The following is a 20,189-nucleotide window of genomic DNA, read 5'->3' as shown; positions in this document are numbered from 1 at the left end:
GATGATCACAGTCCCCTGCTGAGAGGCAGCCAAAACTTTGATCTCTTGTGTTTTCCTTGGGTACCAGCTTTTCAGGTAATGAGGAGCTGGAATCTGTCTGTTTAATCCCAGGTCCAAAAGATCAAGCTTTTCTCTCCCATGGAAAAAGAAAGAGAAAAAGAAAAAAAAAAAAAAAGAAAAAACCAAGAATAACAAAAAGAGTTGTTGCCCTCTGTGTCTGTGTGTGACTGACACTGACAACTCCTCCAGTTGTTGGTTGCTGTAAGTGTGCTTACTGGGGTTGAAGAGCAGAGTTTTAAGCACATGATGTTCTTCAAACATCAAGAAGTAAATCTGGTTCCCCCTGATCCCCAGTTTTGAATCACAGCTGATTTTCTTTAACCTCTTTGAAATAGTTTGAAAATCCCCATTCTGTGCCTAGAAAGGGTAAGTGGAATCGTAAGATCTCTCTGAGCCTGGTTAATTCAGAGTCTTTATGGCTCATATTCAGAATCAGGCTTTAGCACAAACCTTCCTTTTTTTTTTTTTTTTTTTTTTTTAAAGTAAGTATTCCTATTCCCCTTCTTCAGAAATCAGCTGTGTCTTTGTCAGTAGTGATTGAGATAATTCCAGGAGTGATAAATCACATTAATTAACTTCATGTTTTGATTCTTCTCGCCCTCCCCTCCCTTTTTTTGGAAGGATTATAAACGTGTGAGAAAATGTATGGCTGTTCAGGTCTAATTATCCTTCAGTAATGGTTTTAATGTTTTACACCTTCCTCTGGTCTCCATATGAGAGAATTTAGAGGCTGGGCTTTCCTGCTCCTAATCTCACTTCACTTTTTGGCCGTGGGAGGCAGCTGTAGCCATCATCAGAGACACAGAGAGAGACACAGAGGCAGCTCTGAAGCACAGGAGGAACATCTGGGCTGCTGTGTGCATGGTCAGGTGGCAATTGTGTGGGGAGAGAGGCAGAGCCACTGGATATGGCTCCACATATTATTCTGCTTGTATCCTGGCTGGTGCTCTTCACCTCCATGGGCTGCTGATGCTTGGAGTGTGAAAAGCCTCTGTGTGCCTTGGTGCTTACTGCCCAACCTCCTCCTGGGGCAAGGAGCTGAGCTGGCTGGGCCTCTCCCTGGTCTGTTTGAAATCCTGTAGGAGAAAAGGTAGAGAAACCTCGGTGGAAGGCTGACTGTGATGTTCTGCTGTGGCAGCTCAGCATCATTATGCTGAGCACAGTTCTGGCTGCATCTTTTTGGGAAGATCTGAATAAGAAAATTGACTTTGGGTGGTTGCAAGGCGTTACTGAGCAGTTTATTTCTCCTAACCTCCTAGAACGTCTCCTTGCCTGAGGCAATACAATATCTTGTCAGATTGTTGGAGCAGAGTTGTACCAGATTTTACAGAAAAAAAAAAAAAAATTTTTTTTCTGGCCTTAAATGCAGCAAGATGGCAAAGGATCCCAGTGTAAGGTTTGAGGCAGTCTGTGCCTTTACTGCTGCTATTGCAGCCCTTGAAAATAATCCAGCAAACAAGAGGCTTTTGGAGTGAATGGGGAAATACTGTGTGTCTCTTTAGTGAGCTCTCTAAGCAGTTGAAGCCTTCAAAGGCAGTTGAAATGATTGGTGGAAAGAGGATTTGTGTGTAGTCAAAGGGCCACCCTTTATACTAAAAACCACCTAATTATTTTTCTTCCCTTAGCAGCTGTTATAAGGAATTCTTTCCTTTGCTCTTCTCCTAGAAACACGGGCTCATTCCTCTCTTCCAGTCCTGTGGGGAACACTGGCAGCATGACTGCTTTCAGAAGGACAGATGTGTCCTTTGGTTTGACAAAGTTTGTGCAGTAGTTGATTTTGTGATCCCATCTCCCATCTGAAGCCACTGGATTGAATACCCAGTTGGATGTAGGTTTATAAGCCAGGTAAATGGGAAAGGCAAATACTTGCCCAGGTGTCAGCATCTGTGTTTCCCCTGTCACAGAAATACCAGATCCTCTTCATTGCACTGTAGCCACTGACTTGAGTTTATCCCTGATGATGAGTGATGTACCAGCTCTGTTCTGTGCCCTATCCTTTCCTGCATTCCAGTTGATGTAGTCAGTGGTGTGCAAGACAATAAAGATTATTTACTCTCTGAAGTGCTGTGCCTAAAAGAGATAGCTGACTTGTAAAGCCCTTTGAGGATAAACATAATAAGTCCTTTGTTATTTGCAGAAAAAAAGAGGAGCTGCAAAAATGGTCCAACTGATCTTGTCTTTAAAACACTTTTATTTATTTACTCTCCATTCTCCACCCCCCCCCCTTTTTTTTTTTTTTTTTTTTTTTTTTTTTTTTTTTTTTTTTTGCTATTTAGCTGCATGGAACAGTATTTTGTGAGCTGTGTTAACTGAATTTTTGGCTGTGAATTGACTCTGACTTGGAAACTACTGTGAAGCACAGAGTTGAGCCAAAGGCAGATTTTACTGTGTAGTGTCCAGAGCTGTCACTGATCTGAAATGCTTGCAGCTTGCCAGTGCTGGTGGGTGGCTCTCAGCTCACTGGTGTGCATGGCTGAAGTATGTTGGGAATACTTGGGAGTTATGGGGCTGCACGTGTGCTGAGCAGGACCACAAATCATGCTCTAGTTTGCATGTGCACAGTGTTCTGAAGGTGATAGGTGCTGTCCAAACGTTCACTTAAATTTCAGTTTAAATCCAGTAGGAATTACAATTAATTCCAGTAATTAAATCCAGTAGGAATGTACTTTGGACTTTATTTTCAAAATGTTGTAACTGAACAAAAAGCTTTTTCGGTGATTTTCTGGTTTTGTTAATATAAATATTTAGGAAAAATAGTGGGAAAAGACTCCATTAGGAAAGAAAGATTGCAGTATTCAGCTGACTGTCTTAATATCCAGTCCTGTGGTGTGGCTGCAGCACCAGATCCTGCAGATTCTTTTCCTTTTGTGGCCACAGCAAAGCAGGTGTACGATGAGACTGAGAAGACTTACCAGGTTTTGGTGTAGCTGTTCCCTGAACCTTAGCATTTTGTTTGCAACAGGAGATACCTCTAGTTTCCCACTCTCTGGAGCAGGGCACGGGATGACCAGCAATGCCTGCAGTGAGCTGAAACCCTCTGGCTGGTGTTACACAGAAACCCAGAGCAGCTGAAACCACCAGTCCCCTCCAGCCTGGGCACAGGAGAATCTGGGCCAGGGTGCAGAGGAATGCTGCCCAAGGTTAGGCTTTAAAACACAGCACCCTGAATCCCCACTGTGCTGAGCACCCAGTAGCTTCTGCAGATCTCAAAAGCTGGTTTGGAACCATTGGCATTCCAGAGGCTGAGGCCACCTGATCCAGGTGACTGCAGACAGCTGGCTTTAGGATTGATTCTAGGAACCCCAGCCTCTGGTTTTTGGGGGGTAGCAAAGTGAGGATGCTGCCTGCCAGCTCAAGGTCTGTCATGCCTGACCTCTGTGGTCTTAACAAATGATGAAAAACCACAATGAAATTTACTGGTTTTTCCCCCATTCACAGTAAGACTTGCTGGGTAAGACAGTCCCTCTCTGTTTAATTTCTTGCTGCTCTTCATCCTCCAGCTCTGCTGCACAGAATCTCAGCCTCTAATATTTTTCACTTGTTGAGTTCATTGTGTACAGTGATTGAGTCATCTGGCATTTGGCATATTTAGGTGCAGACCTGAGGAGAAGACAGCTTTAAAATTGCCTTTTCTATTCAAAGCTGATAAGCTCATTACATATGCAAAAAAGGATGCATATATCAGGCAAACCTATATGTGACTGGGTAGCAAAGACCAATCAGATACAAAATATTTGTAGCGAGGAATTTAAACACTTTACTAAATCACAGCTGTGCCATTTTATTAGACATGGTTTCATAAACTATGAAAGCTTTAGCTATCATATAAATCTGTCTCTTAATGGGTAGCAGTTACATTTCTTTATAATTTATTTCTCTGATACTGCTCAGTAAAAATGCCAGAATTTTTACTTTGCTTTTGCTTGTGTTAGACTCCTGATGACGTTGCCAAATGAAATGAATGTTTGATTGCAGAGTTTGTAAAGCACGCAGGTCTAATTGCTTAAGCCACTCGTATTTGTATACCTGATGCATCAAACTTCTTGGAGAAAGATTCAGCAAGACCCAAGTCGGGCAGAGCCTTTCCCCACACCCTTAATTTTCATCTGCATCAGTTGTAGGAACACTGCTGAGGTCCCACAGTTATTTGAAGCTGAGAAGAGGGCTGACCTGTGTTCTAAGGCTGGCAGCATGTACCAGTGAGTCCTGGTATTTTAGGGTGTATGTAGAGTTCAAACACATAATTAAAATGTTCATTTGTGTGCTTTGCAATGCTTAGTGACTCTACCCATCAGCTGAATGAAAGGGAAGGCTACCAGAAGCATCCCTTTTGCCTGAAATTCAGAAAGAACCCAAGAGAGCAGTGGTTTTGGTGTTTGGTCAGGTGAGTCAAATGCAAGCTTTGCAAGAAAAGGACTCTTCTCTCACAGGTATTTGAGCAAGTAGTTAGAACACTTATTCTTGGCCTTGCTCTGAAATATCATGGCGAAGAGTTGAAAGATGATTTGTTTATGCTGGCTAACTGCAAACAAAACTTAGCAGTTTACCTTAAAAAAAAAAATAAGGGTGAAGCCAAGCAAGGAAATTTAAAAATTAAAAAAAAAAAAAAAAAGAAAAGCTAAATTAAGCTGTTGGAAAGCAGTGACCTTCTCAAAGCCACAGAGAAAATGTGTGTTAGCAAGCTCTGGTTATTTGCTACCACTGGGAGATGAACACCAATGACAATTCAACTACATTAATCTGTTCTGAAGGGAAAACCAGAACTGACTTGATTATTGGTTACACTTTTTGATCTCACAGCACACAAATGGAGGCGTTTGTTCTCAATTCCAGAAGTTTTCTGGAGAAGGAAGGAGCATACGAATTGCGTGGCTGGGGCTGGGCAGGTGGGGGTGCAGCTCCTGTTGGAATGGTGTGCCCAGAATAAGCCCTCTCTGTGTGACAGGGTGATGCTTCACCCTCTGACAGGGGGTGAGGTGGTGCAGACCAGGCTTGGGTGTCTGAACCTTCACTGAAACTCTTGCAGAGAGATGGAGGAAGATGGGTGCTGGGGATTTTAAGGAGAGCACAGATGTGTGACAGATGTTAAGGAGACCATCAAGGTGCAGGTGCCTCAGATCAGAGAAGTTTGGATGCTGCACAGCTAGAGCAGCTCTTGCTACCTTTTTGCTCAGGATGTGTCTGGTACTCAGTCCTGGTGCTTGGAGCCATGGTCTTTCTGTTTGTGATCTGTTCCACTTTCTAGTGCAGAGAAGAAAATATTTTTAATGTGAGATCCGTTTTAAAATACACACAAAAAGCCCCTCCAGCTGTTTGAAAGCTGTTAGGAAGTACAGCATATTAGAAATAGTCCCAGCTGAAATGGATTAGCAGGCAGAGTTCAAGCAAGGAGGTCAAATGTGTAAACTGAATGCAATTTATCTTTTGGCACTGCAGTTTATCACATGGTTGCAGGAATAAATGCCACACGCATGCACATATTCACACCTAATAATTTCAGAATAACTGCAAAAAGGTCTTAAAAACATTAAAAGGCTTCTGATGACATCATGCTATCTGGGGTAATAAACCAAAGATGGTTGAAGTCTGTTCCAAAATAGTGTTCTCAGAGATGGTTTTATATGCCTGTCTTTATCAGTATTTCATGTCTCAGGAAAAGGTGCTGAACACCAGCATTGCACACTGACTGCCTGGGCACACTCTGGGAAGATTTTCTTCTTGCAGATTTTGTCATCCTACACTTGACTTATTATTTTCTTAGCATTTACAGATATCCTTTAGGACACAAATTAGCCCTCTTTGCAGATCTTTAGTTGTGGGGTGCTTTGGCCCTTAGAAAGCCAAAAGAAAACTTGGGCAGGGAATGACTGTGCAGTTTCCTTGGATCCTCTGCTTTTGGGAAAGTTTTTTTCCTGCTTTAGGGGGAGCAGGAGCCTCCTCTTTCCCAAACCCAACACTCCCAGTTCCCTCAGCCTCTCCTCACATCCAGGACTTGTTCTCCAGACCCCTCACCAGCTCCATTGCCCTTCTCTGGACACACTCCAGCACCTCAGGGTCCTTCTTGTAATGAGGGGCCCAGAACTGACCCCAGCACTGGAGGTGCAGCCTCAGCAGTGCCAGGTAGAGGTGTGTCAATCCCCCTCTGGTGTGGGCAGGTTCTCCTCTGCACCTGGAAAGGTGTTTACTAATGTCACCAAAATAGAAAAAGTCTCCTTGTGAAGGAGGAACTGTTGCTGGTGAGCCACTTGTAATGAAAAGGTCAGGATAATTTTGCATTTCTGTCCCACTGGATGCTAAGTTTTCTGGTAAGAACAGTTTTATAAAGATGCTTTAGGGGTTGTAAACTCCAGTGGAGGATGATAGTATCCTACTAATAATTGTTCAGCAGTGTGACAAGATCATCTTGGGGAGCTTCTATTAGACTCAGTCTTGGAATGAAATTTAAAGTAGAAGCAGCCACTTTCTGTCTCACTTTGACTGTAAGCACTGCAAGAATGAGAAGGTGTCTCAGCCTGCATTTTCCTGCCTGCAGCAGGAGCACAGAGCAGTGCCTAAGAAAGGCAGCTGCATTGCTAATCCATGCACCTGACATTGTTCTTGGAGGAAAAAACCCTCCACACTTGTTTTCCCTGCCTATGCTTTTTAAGACCTCCTTAAAAACAAGTCCCTGATGTATCAGTGGTCCTTATTTCAAACGTAATTGTTTCAGGATATGACCCCTGCAGAAAAGACTGAGTTGGCACTTTTGCAACTTTTCCTGATCCTTGCACACCAGTTCTGGGGGGACAGTAACTGGAGCATGCAGCCCTGCATGTTTCTGAATGTCTCCTTGGCTTTTGCCTGCTTATCTTTTGTATTATTAAAGAACCTGATAGATGCAGGAAGTGCCCTGACAACAGCCTCAGGGCTTCTCTGGTTTTAGAGCAAAACTGCTGCACTTTGCTGTGTGTGCATCCCTCCCCACCACTTCCAGTGACCCTGATCTACCTCTGGCCTGGGCAGCCCCTCTAATCAGGGGTGGGCTTTTTAATTATGACCATCTAGCATCAGAGTTGAACTTCTGTGTCCCCCAGGCTGGGTGTCCCACCTGGATTTCTAAGAGCCACTCGCCTCATTTCACATTAACATAATTTGGGGGTGGCTTTAAGGGCAAATCACTGGTGGGCCTGGGCTAATGCTTGTATGTTTGTCTGTGGCTTTTTATCTTGGCACTTCCCACAGGCAGGATGCTAAAGAGCAGATCTCTGAGTCTTTTGTCTTGATTTCTTGCAAAACTGATCTTTTCAAAGCAGGGCCTGAGCAGAGAAGGCTCCTTTAACTCAGTATTATTGTACTCAAACCCTTGGTGGCAGTGACAATGCTGAGATCATGTCTCAGTTGTGACCTGCAGGGAGCATCCCTGTCAGCTCTGCACAGGGGTCTGTTGGATCTCTGCAGGACTGTTCCCTTCCCTTGTATTCCCTTGAGCTGCAAGCTATGAATGGCATTGCTGAGAGCCTTCCCAGCTCTGCTCTGATGTGGTACAGAGCTGGGGGAGTGCCTGACCAACAGGTCCTGGTGTTGGTTCCAGGTGTCAGGATAGGGCTGTCTAATGATCTGTGTCAGGGCTGGGCGTGTCCCAGCACATGATGAAGCCAGTCATGTAGATTTTAAAGGAAACTGTTTTGGGGAAGGACAAAAATCTCTAAAGCAAAATTAAAACTAAGTGTGGTTTGAATATATGCACAGGAGAAGTTTCATTAACACTTTCTAACACTTCTATATGTTGAGAAGCTCAGCATGAGTTGGCAGGAAGATAGGGAGCTGTTGGAGTGGGTCCAGAGAAGGGCCCTAAAGATGCTCAGAGGGCTGTGAGGACACTGAGAGAGTTGGGTTGTTGAGTCTGGACAAGAGGAGGCTCCAAGGAGACCTCAGATCAACCTTCCAGTACCTGAAGGAGGGGGCTACAGCAGAGATGGAGAGGGACTTTCTACAAGGGAGTGTAGTGATACGATGAGGGGTGATGACTTAAACCTGGAAGAGGGGAGGTTTAGGTTAGACATGAGAAAGAAATGCTCTACTGTGAGGGTGGTGAGATCTCACCCAACACAGGGAAGCTGTGGCTGCTCCCTCCCTGGAAGTGTTCAAGGCCAGGTTGGATGGGGTTTTGAACAACCTGGTCAAGTGGGAGGTGTCCCTGGCCATAGCAGGTGTGTTGCAAATACATGGGTTTTGGGTTAGATGTGGATATGATTCTCTATTTTGGAAAAAACCTGAGAACATTGACTTAGCATGGAAAAAATAAAGTTGATAAGTCCTAAGTTTGGATGCTGGTATCTGGTGGCACTTTTGCTTTGTGTGGGTTGTTCTGGTAAAGTCTGGAAGTGTTCCAGGTTGTGTCGTGCCATGGTTTACCCTCAGAAGGCATCAATGTCAGCCTAATGACATGTTATAAAGGCATCCATGGAATATGGGAAATGGAATCGAGCCTGGCAGGTTGGTGCTGGGTTTGAGGTCTCAGTGGTGCCTCTGTATCACTTATCCCAGTGGGAAATTACACTGGATGCTGCCTTGTAATTTTTCACTGCTGTATAATAAAATGTAACCATAGCAAATGGTGTCTAAGCAAGTAACACAGCAGAGTCTGGATTTCAGTGTGTCTTTAGCACCTATCCTAGGCTGGCTTTGCCCCCCACCCCATCTTTTTGGAATGTGATTCTCTTTAATGAGTTGGGTTTGTATCTTCAGAGGAGACCCTTCTCTTGCAAATACAGCCCACTTCCTGGTTAGCTGCTGGTGGCAGTGTAATGGTTTGTTCCTCTTTAAATCCCTCACCTCTCAAGTTGGACTCTCATTGGAAGGGTCTGTTGTGCATTTCTGCAGATCCTTGCTGTGATCCAGCGCTCTGCACCAGTAGCCTCTTGATGCAAAACCCTTGAGCAATGGTATTTCACCACTGTGTTACCAGAGTGATGCAGACTGGGAGCAGGGATCCAGTGGGTTTATGTTGGTTGTGTTTAGCTCACTGGATGTCCCCTGCCTGCTGCTGCTGGGGCATCTTGCAGAGCTTTCAGCGTGGCCTGGAGGGGCTGTGTCCTGCCCCGTGCTGGTCCTGCCCCAGCTGCAGTGTTTGGGCTCTCACCTTGCTGCAGGCTCTGTGTGTTTTATTCAAGCCACGAGGAGTCTGAGGAAGGACTCAGCAACCCCTTAAGCACTTCTGCAAGGGCCCAGCAATGCAGCAGGGCTCTTCAGGTGCTTTCTACAGCTGGCCTGTGACATTCTGAGTGAGGACAAATGTGAAATCACTGCTGTGTGTGTGTGAGTACTGCCCATTTGTAACAAGAAATGAACACAGAAATGAGGAAGGCTTTTGATTCATCAAGCAGATTCAACAGAGTGTGTAATCTCCTTGATTTTTCATTTTAATTAGGATCAATCCCTTCTATCTCCTAGGCTCTTTCAGAGGGTTTATACGAAACAGCAGACTTTTGGTCAGTGCCATGGCAGTGCAGTAGCCCCTCCTTGAAGACAGCCAGCTGTGACACACATCCTCAGGATCAGCTCTGACAGGACTCCATCCTTCCTTCTCCTCCCATACTAATTGCCTCACTGTTCCAGGGAATCATCTGGGTCTTCCAATACCAGGGCCTGGGCTTCACATAGCTGCCTGGTTGCTTGCTTCTAAAACGACCTGGGACCAGAATATTGCTTGGGAAAAGTCCCTGAGATACCAGTCTGAAATAATGTCTGCTTTCTGCTCCAAAGACAGGCACAAAAAGTCTGACTTCACCCCAGCAGCCCTTGGTGCTGACAGGCAGGAGCCAGAGCCAGCTGAGAGAAAATGGAGCTGACCTTCTTCTCCATGAACTCAATATGTTTTGCAGAAACTTATAGGTTTGGATGGAGTTGTAGAGGTTCTGTTTGGTGTGTTAGAAAAGGAGAGAAGGGAGCCAGGTAGTTATACAGGAAGGAGGAGAGCATCCCAGTGGCCTCCTAGGGGAAGCAGTGAGGTTTAAGTGAGTGTTCTGCATGACACAGAGCAGAAGTGTGACTCCCACATGCCTTAGGTGAGTGCTGCAGTCCTACCATAGGGCTAGGGTTTCTTTTTCTTCTTCCCCGTGCCCCCCTTTTTAAAAAAAATTTTTTCAAGTCTCTTTCTCATCCCACTGAGAAAAAAAAGTATTTCAAAACCAGTTAGAAAACCAGGCTAATCTTTCTGGTTTAGTTGCTGGGTGTAGTTGTGAGTGTACAGTTTCATCTTGGAAATTAGAGTGATTTGAAAACATGATGAGCATTTTGCTGCGATTGCTTTTCTGTACATAAATTAGATGTCTTGCTATGAAAACTTCCCTACAACATAGAGGTGGTAATTGATCTTGCAGCTTGTTGCCTTAGTGAAAATAAAATGATTGTTCAGACTATCTGAAATGTAAAAGTTTTCCTATGAATTATTGGAGAGCAAAATGACATCCATGTGGGCCCCACAATCGTAGGCATCAGGGCTAGGCTTTAAGCTTCTTGTACACTCACATCCAGATCTGAAAGCCATCAGGCATAGGAACAAGAAGAAAAAGGGAGACAGAAGGCACAAAATGGCAAGAGGAAAATCCCACTGCAAGCCCACAAAGCTTTTTCAAGCTCACAGAAATGAGCTGCTCCATTCCTGTTACACAGAAGTGTTAAAATGAGAACCCACGACCCCTCTCCCCTGAATCATTCATCTGTTATGTCTGTGATGTATTTAGGCTGAATCCTTTCCCAGATGCTGCAGATCTCTCTGTTCCAGGGAAAATTAATGGGATTTCACCATTTGCTTTGAGGAAAAGTGGACTGGACTTTCTCCTGCTGTCTCTGGCAGGAAGCAGCAAGGAGCTTTCCTGTCTGCTCACTTTAAATATTGCATCTTTTTAAGCTTTCTTTTTTTTTTTTTTTTTTTTTTTTTTTTTTTGCCAGATAGCTTAATTTGTGTTACTGCAATATACTATCTTGGAAAATTACAGAGGTTAATGGACAACACTGTGATATACAGCCATAGTGGCAGACTCTAATGTTTTTTAAATGGTAAACCAAAGGCATTCCTAACAGGAGTTGCAATGAACTGCCTGCAGCTCTTGCCAGAGATCAGTTTAGCAAAGCTTTTAATATTTTATGCACTGAAGTTGTTTGCTAAGACTAAAAGCTTCACTCTTTTTGCACAGTTGTTTCCATGTAGAAAGCACACAGCAGAAGCACTTTTGCTGATGAATTGTATGGCAGGAAGTTTTATTAAATTGCAGTTATAGTGCCTTAGAGTTTTCTAGTAATCTGTGAAAACTATAATATTTAAGGTCATAACTAGAGTGGGTAGTTAGATATCTGTTTGTAGTGTCACTAGTTGCATATTAATATTGTTAGATAACCACACATGAGCAATGTAGGAGGTTTTGACTTTAAATCTGACTGTAGAGATTTGGCCCATTAAAACAGAAGCCTACAAGATAAAATGATCTATTTGCAATTAATATTGTTCATACTGAGATTGACCATTCCTTAAAAAATGGAAAGGTGAGGCAGAGGGGGGTGCTTGAGCAATCACTCCCTGTTGAAAGCGTTGATGGAAGAACAGAAAATGGAAGAGCCATTGATTTGAACATAATGTGCACAAAAAAAAGTATGGGAAGCATTTCTTTGGAAGGTGAAGGGAAGGTAACTCTTCTGCTGTCATGGTGAGCTTTGCTTGGAGAGCCACCACAAGAATAGAAGATCAAACACAGAACAGTAAGTAACACTGTGAACTACTTCAGCTCTTCTTGACACTTGATAAATAAAGTGTATTAGCTGATCAGCTGAGTATTGAAGAGTCAGCACAGTCTCCTGAGTGCTGCACAGAGGAGCTGGGCTTAGTTCTGGCTCTGTCAGTGGCCTTCTGTTTGACCTTGAGCAACCACTTTTTGTTTCTGCTCCTCTTTCTCCTGTTCTGTGGCTGCCTGGTCTCTCGGAGGAGGAGCTGTCAGGCAGGGAGGTTCCTTTGCATGGTGCTGTGTGACCAATGAAGTCTGAGCCCAGCCTAAGCCTCTGGGGACATCTCTAACAGAAATGATAATTGCAGCTTTAATCACTGTCATCCAGAGAGCTGGGTGGGATCCGCAGGGCTCTGGAGGGTGCCCAGAGGTGGGAGATGCTGAGTGGGTTCCACAGAGCTGATGCAGAGAGCAACACCCAGGAGTGATTCTGTGCTGCTCCACAGAGGTTTTCATCTCCCAAAACACAATGCAGGCTGCTCACTGTCCTGCTTGAACAGAGCCAGGAACGAGGAGCTTGGTTCCATCTTTTGCTTGGCGTGGAGATGCAGCCCTTCTGGCATCCAGTGATGCCGAGCTGTGTGGCCTTGTCCTGGTTGGGTGGGTGCAGAGGAATTAGAAATATTTAGCCATGAGAACCCCAGCAGTCAGGCTAGGGAGAGCAAACCACATTTAAGCATTTACATTATCCATTTAGCAGTAGTCTCTTCAGGTAGGGCTCCAGGGTGTCAGGGGGTGGAGCAAGGGAGAGAAGGTGATTTCCCCTCTCCATCAGCATCCTCAGTGACCCACCTGCCAGGTTGTCCAGCCAGAGTACAGCAGGGAAGAACCAGTTAAGAAACAACAAATCCTTTTTGAGAAGTGCTGCAGCTGTTAGAGGGGAGCAGGGTAGTTGAGTGGTGTGGAAAGTGATAAAAGAAAATAAAATGAGTTTCCCTTCTGTACAGGGCAGGCTCTGTACTGCTGGGAGTGTTAACAGGAGTCAAAGGTAAAGCAATGTCTCTTACTTTAGTGTGTTTAATGTTCTGTCCTTCAGGGCTAATGCCAAATCCCTGTAGCTCCTGCAGTGAACCCACTGCCAGTGAAAGCTGACTCTCCAGCAAGTGTTTTGCAAGAAGACCTTTGCTGTGCAGGAATCCCTGTGTTGTTCCTTTTTTTTTTTTTTTTTTTTTTTTTAATAAGAACAAGAATTCCCCAAACTACACTTGAAATCTGCGTGGAAATAGCATGTGGCAGAGGCCAACTCCAGACTGCATGTTTGGGGAGGTGAGGCAAGAGAGGTTTGCCAGGCAGCACACTCACATGATGATTAAATAAAGGTGAGCTGGGAGCTGAGCATGTGCTGAATCCTAAAACAAGAGAGAGGAGCCTTAAACCACTGTCTGTTTTGCTATTTGGCCTTGGACACTCCAAGCAAAAGTGAAATCTGTGGTATCAGAAGTGAAACAAAGATCTCTGTTAAATTTAATTTCAGAAGCCATTTTAAGGTAATGGGGTAACAAACATTAACTTCTTCAGCTGAGGCAAACCACTATTTCTCTGTTCTCTACTGCTGCCATCAAATCAGAGTTATTTTCCAAAAGCTTCTTGGAACCAGGTGCAGGTTTTGCTATAAAACATGAGTAGTCTAAACAAATGGCTTTTTTCCTAGAAATAAAGTATATGGATGACCTCATGAGTTGTTTCCTGGTCTGCTCTGCACTTGTAAAAGTGTTTTTTCCTACTGAAACTGTATGTATTTGATAAAAATCAGGGGCTGGAAATGGCTAACTTGTGGTGAATTTTCCATTTGTACAGTCAGATATAATAAGTGGTCTTACCCTGAGTTTGTCTGTAAATTTCTCAGATGGTCCAAAACCTGTTTATAGCTTACAGAAGCAATTTTGCTGACAGCCAACTTGCAATAGGTCTCTCTTTCCTACAGAGCATTCATACTTGCCTATTAAAGAGAAATCACTCAAAAAAAATGGCATGGATGCTTGGGCTCTCCAGCCCTGTCTTAAGTTTTAATTTACTTGTATGACTTCCAAGGTTACTGAATGCAAGCAATTTCTCCTTTAGTTCATAAATAAGATGAATTATATGTTGGGGACCAATGCCTCAGCCTCCTCCTTTTCGTATCCTCATGGGAGTTCCTGCAGAGGTGAAACTTTCCTTTTTTGGCATCATAGATTAAAGCAGGACTAATTAATCAGCTGGGCTGTGAAGCTGGAGCCCAGGTTTTCTGGTCTGCAGAATTTTTAAGGTATAGGATGATCCAGGGGGTGGGATGACAGCATCAGAGGGACAGCTGCAGTCCCCCATAGGAAGGGCTCAGGGAGCTGCCACCCCACCTGGAACAACTGCCCCAGGTAAACACTGGATCCTGTTGTAATCAGGCTTCACAGATTTTCATTTTAATATGCTTCTTCCAAATGAAGTCACCTGTGTCCTCTTCAGGCTGCAGAAAATGAGCTGGGCTTGTGGCTTGTGTTGGAAACAAAAGTCAGGCGGGAGGACTCGTTGCTGTTTCCCATGTTTGGGTTTTTAGTGTCATTTTCTGATTCTCTGACTGGGATGGGGTTGGGCCCCAGGGTTTGTGCCATCCATCTTAACTCTGGCAAAACTGTATCCCACTGAAGTTTCATCCGTAGCAGTCTGTAAGGAGCAGTGTTTCACATGTAATTAACCTGAACAGAACCAGCACTTCAGGATGCTAACTTATGGGTTTAATGTTTTTGTCAAATAAATTTACATTTAGCATCTAGTGCTGGAGATACAAGAAAACACTGGAGATGTTAAGGAAACTGAGGCAATTTAGGATGTAACTGCTGAGGAACAGGAATTAACATCTTTGCAATCATAATTTATTTTGAATTCTTTTTAAAATAGGTTTTTCTTTATTATTGTGGTGCAGCAACCTCTAAAAATTTTTGTTAAACCCTCTAGCATAACTTTAGTATATCCAGATCACAAATAAATCTGTTACGGTGAAGAGGCACTCGGGTACCTGAATGTGTGTTCAGGAACCATTTTGACTTTCTGACTTTTAGGAATAATTGGTAGTGATAGCTTCCACTGATTTGTTTTGTCCAGCCATTGCTGGTTGCATGCTAGTGCTGTCTTCCCATACAGAAGTGGGCTTCACAGTGATTAAAACGTCCTACAGGCCTTTTAAAATCAGGTCTGTTGACCAAAAGCAGTTGTTCAGTGCTGGATCCTCTGGTGCTCACATAGCAGAAAGTTTGTGGGTGCCTAAAAAGTTGCCAGAGGCAACTATAAGTGTTACTGAATTTTTATATTTTTCTCATTGTTTCCAGAAATGCTGAATTTGGAACTCTGCAAGAACGAGTCTGTGGATTCTTAGCATGTGAAGAACAAGGAAAGGTAATTACTGGGCTATATAGTCTGGCTTCACTTGTTAGTTGTGGTAAAATATTAAACTGCTTGAGTTGATCATGTTGCATGAGCCTACAGCACTGCCTCTGCATGTGGGCTGTTCTGGGGTTTTTTTTTGTATTTTCAGCTGTGCAGGCATGGTGGTTTCTTGACATTATTTCTATATGGAAAGGGAGCAGGAAAACAAAAGCAGCAGAGCACAAAAATGCTGAAGCAAAATGGTGGGGAACAGCACACCATGGACTTGTTCAGTGCATGTGGCAGTCCCAGAGGTGAAACAGGGAAAAGTCATCCCAGTTTCTATCTGCCAGTAGAAGAGGCTGTAGCCTTCCCTGTATCTGCAGGCCTGCAGAGCACAGTGGTGGGCAGGGATGGAAGGAGGCTGAGTGTTGGTCAGTGTTACAGCAGCCTCCTCGTGTTCTCTTGACCTGGGAACTGGTGGGGTGGAGCACGAGGGGTCAGGAGCTCCTCTGCTGCCTCAGAACCTGCCTCTTGCAACCCAGTCTCTTGATCCTCTGGGGTTGTGACATTTTGCTTGGGCAATGCAGCTCGACAGGGATGTGGCTCAGTTGCTGGTGTTAAACAAAATGCTGCTCATCAAACTTTCATAAGGCACTTTGCCAGGGGCTGCATCTTGAAAGCCTGAGCTCCTGAAAGCAGTGAGGAGAGCTCTACTGCTCCCATACCCCTGGCATCTCCTGAATTTCCTTCCACCTTTTTCCTAAGGCTGAGGCAGGGAGGGCACGGCCCTGGTGAAGAACAGCTGTCCCATTTCAGCTGTACAGCAATCCAGAGGAGGGATCAGGACCCAAAGTCTGTCCTGCAGCCTGTGCATGGCTTCAGGGTTCCTGTGGGTAACCCAGAGCAATCTACACGAGCTCAGCCTTTCAGGTAGTCTCTGTAGTAATTAATGTAATCACTTCAAGGTGAGGAGAGGGGTGTGTAGGTGCCATAGGATGGGGAACAATAGGAAATCTCTGCTGTGAAGGTGTATACCTTGGGGTATAGCAGGACAAACACAGGTGTGAAGGATACAGATAGAGCTGCTTCAGGGGAGGGATGAAGGTGTCTGTACAAACACCCAACTTCTTAGGAGACACTTCACTTCAGTCCTTGGGTTTGAAAGGTGCGTGTGGGGGACATCTTGTAGTCACTACATCTGCAATGCCATGCTGCCAGTAATTAGGACATGCATTTATAGGCAGTATATAAGCCAAGATGACAAATGCAAACAAATCATAGGTTGGACCAAGGCTGCTTTCTTCATGGATCAGCATGCCAATTTGCTGGAAGCCCATCTTCCCACCCTAAGAACAGAAGTGCCACCTCACTTCTCAGGAAGGGTGCTGAAACACTGAAATGGCTTCAATTTGCAACTTGCTTTGATCCTTCAGGGGGTTTTTTTGTTTGTTTTTTTCTTGTTGTTGTGGTTTTTTTTTTGTGGTGGACTCTGCATGCACCAACTTGATGCAAAATTATGACAGGAGGGGAAAAATAGCAGATGGAGGGAGAAACACTAGGAGCAAATAAACACTTGATCAAAATACATTAAGTTTTTAGAGAAACACACTTGCCTGTAGTTTGGGCACCCAGTGTTTTGAATTCCCTTCCAAGTGCCAACAAACGGGATTCATTTTGTTGGATTCTTCCATTAGGATTTGCAGTGTCATTTCAAACTCTGTGAAGGCTTCTGTCACCGTCACCAGCTCATTCCTCTGCTTTGAGATTGTCATTTTCCTGCACTTCACATGCATGGGAGAGGTAGAATAACTTCACTGGGAAGTTAGAGAATTCATGGCTTTGAGTGTAGGTTGGTTTATCCATGTCAAAAAAGAAGGATTGAAAAATTTGATTTCTTTAACATTGTGAATTTCTGAAGGAGGAGAGGTGGTTTGTACCTTTCTCCCCCTCAGTATCGTGGAGATGTGTTGGGAAAGAGAAAGATTGTGCTTCACGGCTGAGGTTCACTGATAATTCACTGCTCTTTCCTAGGAAGGTAAAATATGAGTCTCAGTTGTCTGTGCAGTGTAAAATTATTTGAACATGTCCAGGTGTTTGTGTTTATTTATGCTTTTGGTGCAGCTATAGAAAAATATTTAAAAATCAGTAAAATCAGTATTTCTTTTTATAAGTCAGAAACTAAAAATCCGTCCCAGTTCATCATGGTTAAGTGCTTTCCAAGGACTTGGGACATAACTACCTGGGCTTTAATGCAGTGTGGCTCAGGGAGGGGAATTCTTCCCACTGGGTTTCTTAAAAGCTGTAGACTTTGTTTTAAAGTTGAAGCATATGCACTAGTGTAAGTAGATAAGGGCATGCACGTAGCAGAGCAGGGCCACTCACGTTGTTGTGTTTGATCAATGTGTCATTTTTATCAGCTTCTCCTGTCCCCTGAGGTCAGGGATTGCACTCAGTTTATTTTTTTTCAGTCCAGGAATCCCTCTGAGTCGTTGAGCCCTGCTGACTGTGAAAGCAGGACAGCCACAAGCTCTGGGGTTCCTCCAGGCTCCAGTGGGAGCCTTTCACTGGGATGGATGGCACTGGGACACCTGCACTTTGGCTTTGCTCCATCCTCTGGAGGAGGTGACCTTGATGGAGGTGTTCACCCCCACGAAACAGGGGCTTTCTGCAGGTGGGGTGGATGTCACACTGTGCTGCTGTTGTATCAGCAGTGAGGGGGATCCAGAGCTTCAGAAATTGAGACTGCACTTGTATTCCCTGCAAATCCAGCCCAAACTGAGAGATCCCAAGGCTCAAGGGCATAAGATGAGCTCACTTCTTTTGTTCTAGGTGTCGTCTTTTTTTTTTTTTTTTTCTTTTCTTTCTTTTTTTTTTTTTGACTGTCTGGTCATGACATTAAGATTTCTAATTAATTTAGAAACCGCAGTCAGTGGAAGGGAGTGAGCAGTGTAATAAGTGGGCCATGGGGCAGAGTAAAAGCACATCAATTATTCAGGCAGTTGCTCCTCCTTATTCCCTCCCCAGAGCTGGGCTGGCTGTGCGTCAGCAGAGCCACTAATGCCCTGCAGAATTTACATGCATAAACAGGAGCCTTTTAAAATCTGCATGAGGATAATAACTTCAGCATTTCCAACGACACCTGCCAGCAGCATGCTCTGTCTGGCAAGCACTGGGGGTTTCAACCAGTGTTTCAGGTGCCTTGCTCAGAGCTGGGGTGGTGGCAGGTAGTGTGCACCGGAGCCTCTGCAGGAGGTAAGTTGCTCCTCAGGGAGGCTGAGGGACAGTCTGAGCCCTGGGATGAAAGAGCCAGTCCTGCAGACACTACCTGAGAGTGATTTTTCCTGGGCAAGTGAAGAGCAGCATCTCTTATCACCTATCATCCCTCCTGCTTTTTCCATGAGGAGCCCAAAGCATGTGGGGAAAGGATACTCCAGATGCCAGTGAGGCAAATCCAGGGCTGAGGGGCAGGGAGCATCCTCCTGACTGCTGTGCCAAGTTCACAGTCTGCACTCTGGCTTAGCAGTGGCAAAGTTTGCAAAAGAGGAAGCTTTTCTCTCTGTGAAGAACTGGATCCATGGGAGTGTGGTGATTGTCTCCCATGAGTCCCCTGCAAAGTCTGATGTCAGGGCTGCCATGGCAAGCAGCACTGATTTCTGCACTGAACCACCAAAGGGAACCTGTTTGATTTTCCTGCCATGGACTGCAAGCAGAGCACAAAACCCTATTTCCCTGTCTGGCTGGCGTGTTTATCCCTACTGCTGGAGGCAGCCACCTTGCTTTTTAAAAAGTGAATTAATTTGTGATGGCAATGAAATAAAATGAGCCTTGCTAATTATGTGCTGTGCCAGGGAAATGACCAGCTTTGGTCTGGAGGATGCTGGCTGTAATTAACAGTGAAAGGCTTTCTTCTCTCATCTGTGGGGCCATTCATGAGTTTCTTCTTCCCATGGAAACTTTAAAATCTGTGTCACTGGGGAGCCTGAGGAGGGACAGGTAAAATGGATTTGCTTTAATAGCTGTAAGTTGTAACTTAAACACTTGAAATGATATTAAGTGTCTTTCTGCATTAGAATCTCGTGTTGATCCTGATGCTGTACCAGCTGAGGCTAAGGCAGGATCAGCCTTCATTAAATGGAAGAATCTGCACTCTGTAGACAAATGCTTTGGGTAAATGGGGTCTTCATTGCATTGAGAACAAGAATGCAATTAGCTGAAATGTTTTGTTTACAAAATCTAATTCCTGGGGAGCATCTTCTCAGATGGCTGCTTACATCTCTTGGGCTGGTTCTGGTGCCAAGTCTTGCAGATTGACAGATCTTGTAAAGCTCAGCTGTAGCATCTGTATAACAGAGGGGTCAGATTCTGCATGGTAAAGCTGAACCCAGCTGAAGAGCAGGGACTCAGCTGCATATGTGACAGAGTTATTTGTGTCTTCCCCCCATGTATTCTGCAAGTTTCTATCAGGTGCAATTAATAATGGTTATTAGATGTTCCAGATATTAAAAGGTGTAGGCTGAAGGGAAGTTGGAAAATGTGCAGTGCTGAGTGTTGCTCCTGTTATCCCCCTATTCCCCACCTGGAACCTAAACCAATGGATGGAGGCTGCACCAGGGGAGGTTGAGGCTGGGTATTAGGAAACATTTTTTCTCTGAAAGGGCTGTCAGACGTTGGAAAAGTGCCCAGGGCAGTGGTGGAGTCACCAGCCCTGGAGGTATTTAACTGGTCCTTAGGGCCATGGCTTAGTGGTGAGCTTAGAGTGTTGGTCAGAGGTTGGACTGGATGGGCTTGAGGGTCTCTTCCAACCAGAGACATTCTGTGGTTCTGTGAAATCTCAGATGGGTTCTACTTGGAGGAAGCTGCATCTCTTCCAAGTCACCTGTATGAAGAGTCTTGTCCTCCTGCTTGGCTGAGACACCTGGAGACCTTCAGCAGGTGATTTCTGGCCTGTGAGACATGCTGCTTGGCCCTGCTGTGCAGAGGGAACCAACAGGAATACAAGTGCTACAATCCATATGTTAGGGTTGAGCAGGA

General features: G+C 44.6%; 1 protein-coding gene across 12 annotated transcripts in view; it reads left to right on the top strand.

The window, feature by feature from the left end:
* Positions 1 to 20,189, top strand: part of ADGRL3 (adhesion G protein-coupled receptor L3) — a 406,353-nt gene that overhangs the window by 57,261 nt on the left and 328,903 nt on the right. For 10 of the 12 annotated variants that reach the window (XM_071742547.1, XM_071742549.1, XM_071742548.1 and 7 more), the window contains exon 2: positions 15,119 to 15,185. The exons of the other annotated variants lie outside the window; for them this stretch is intronic. The gene's annotated coding sequence lies outside the window, so the exon portion shown is untranslated. The remainder of the gene's footprint in view (positions 1 to 15,118; positions 15,186 to 20,189) is intronic. 12 annotated transcript variants of the gene reach the window in all.

The sequence above is a fragment of the Heliangelus exortis genome, chromosome 4 (assembly GCF_036169615.1).
Source record: "Heliangelus exortis chromosome 4, bHelExo1.hap1, whole genome shotgun sequence".
In the NCBI taxonomy this organism is placed as follows: domain Eukaryota; kingdom Metazoa; phylum Chordata; class Aves; order Apodiformes; family Trochilidae; genus Heliangelus; species Heliangelus exortis.
This window is presented reverse-complemented; position numbering and strand designations above follow the sequence as displayed.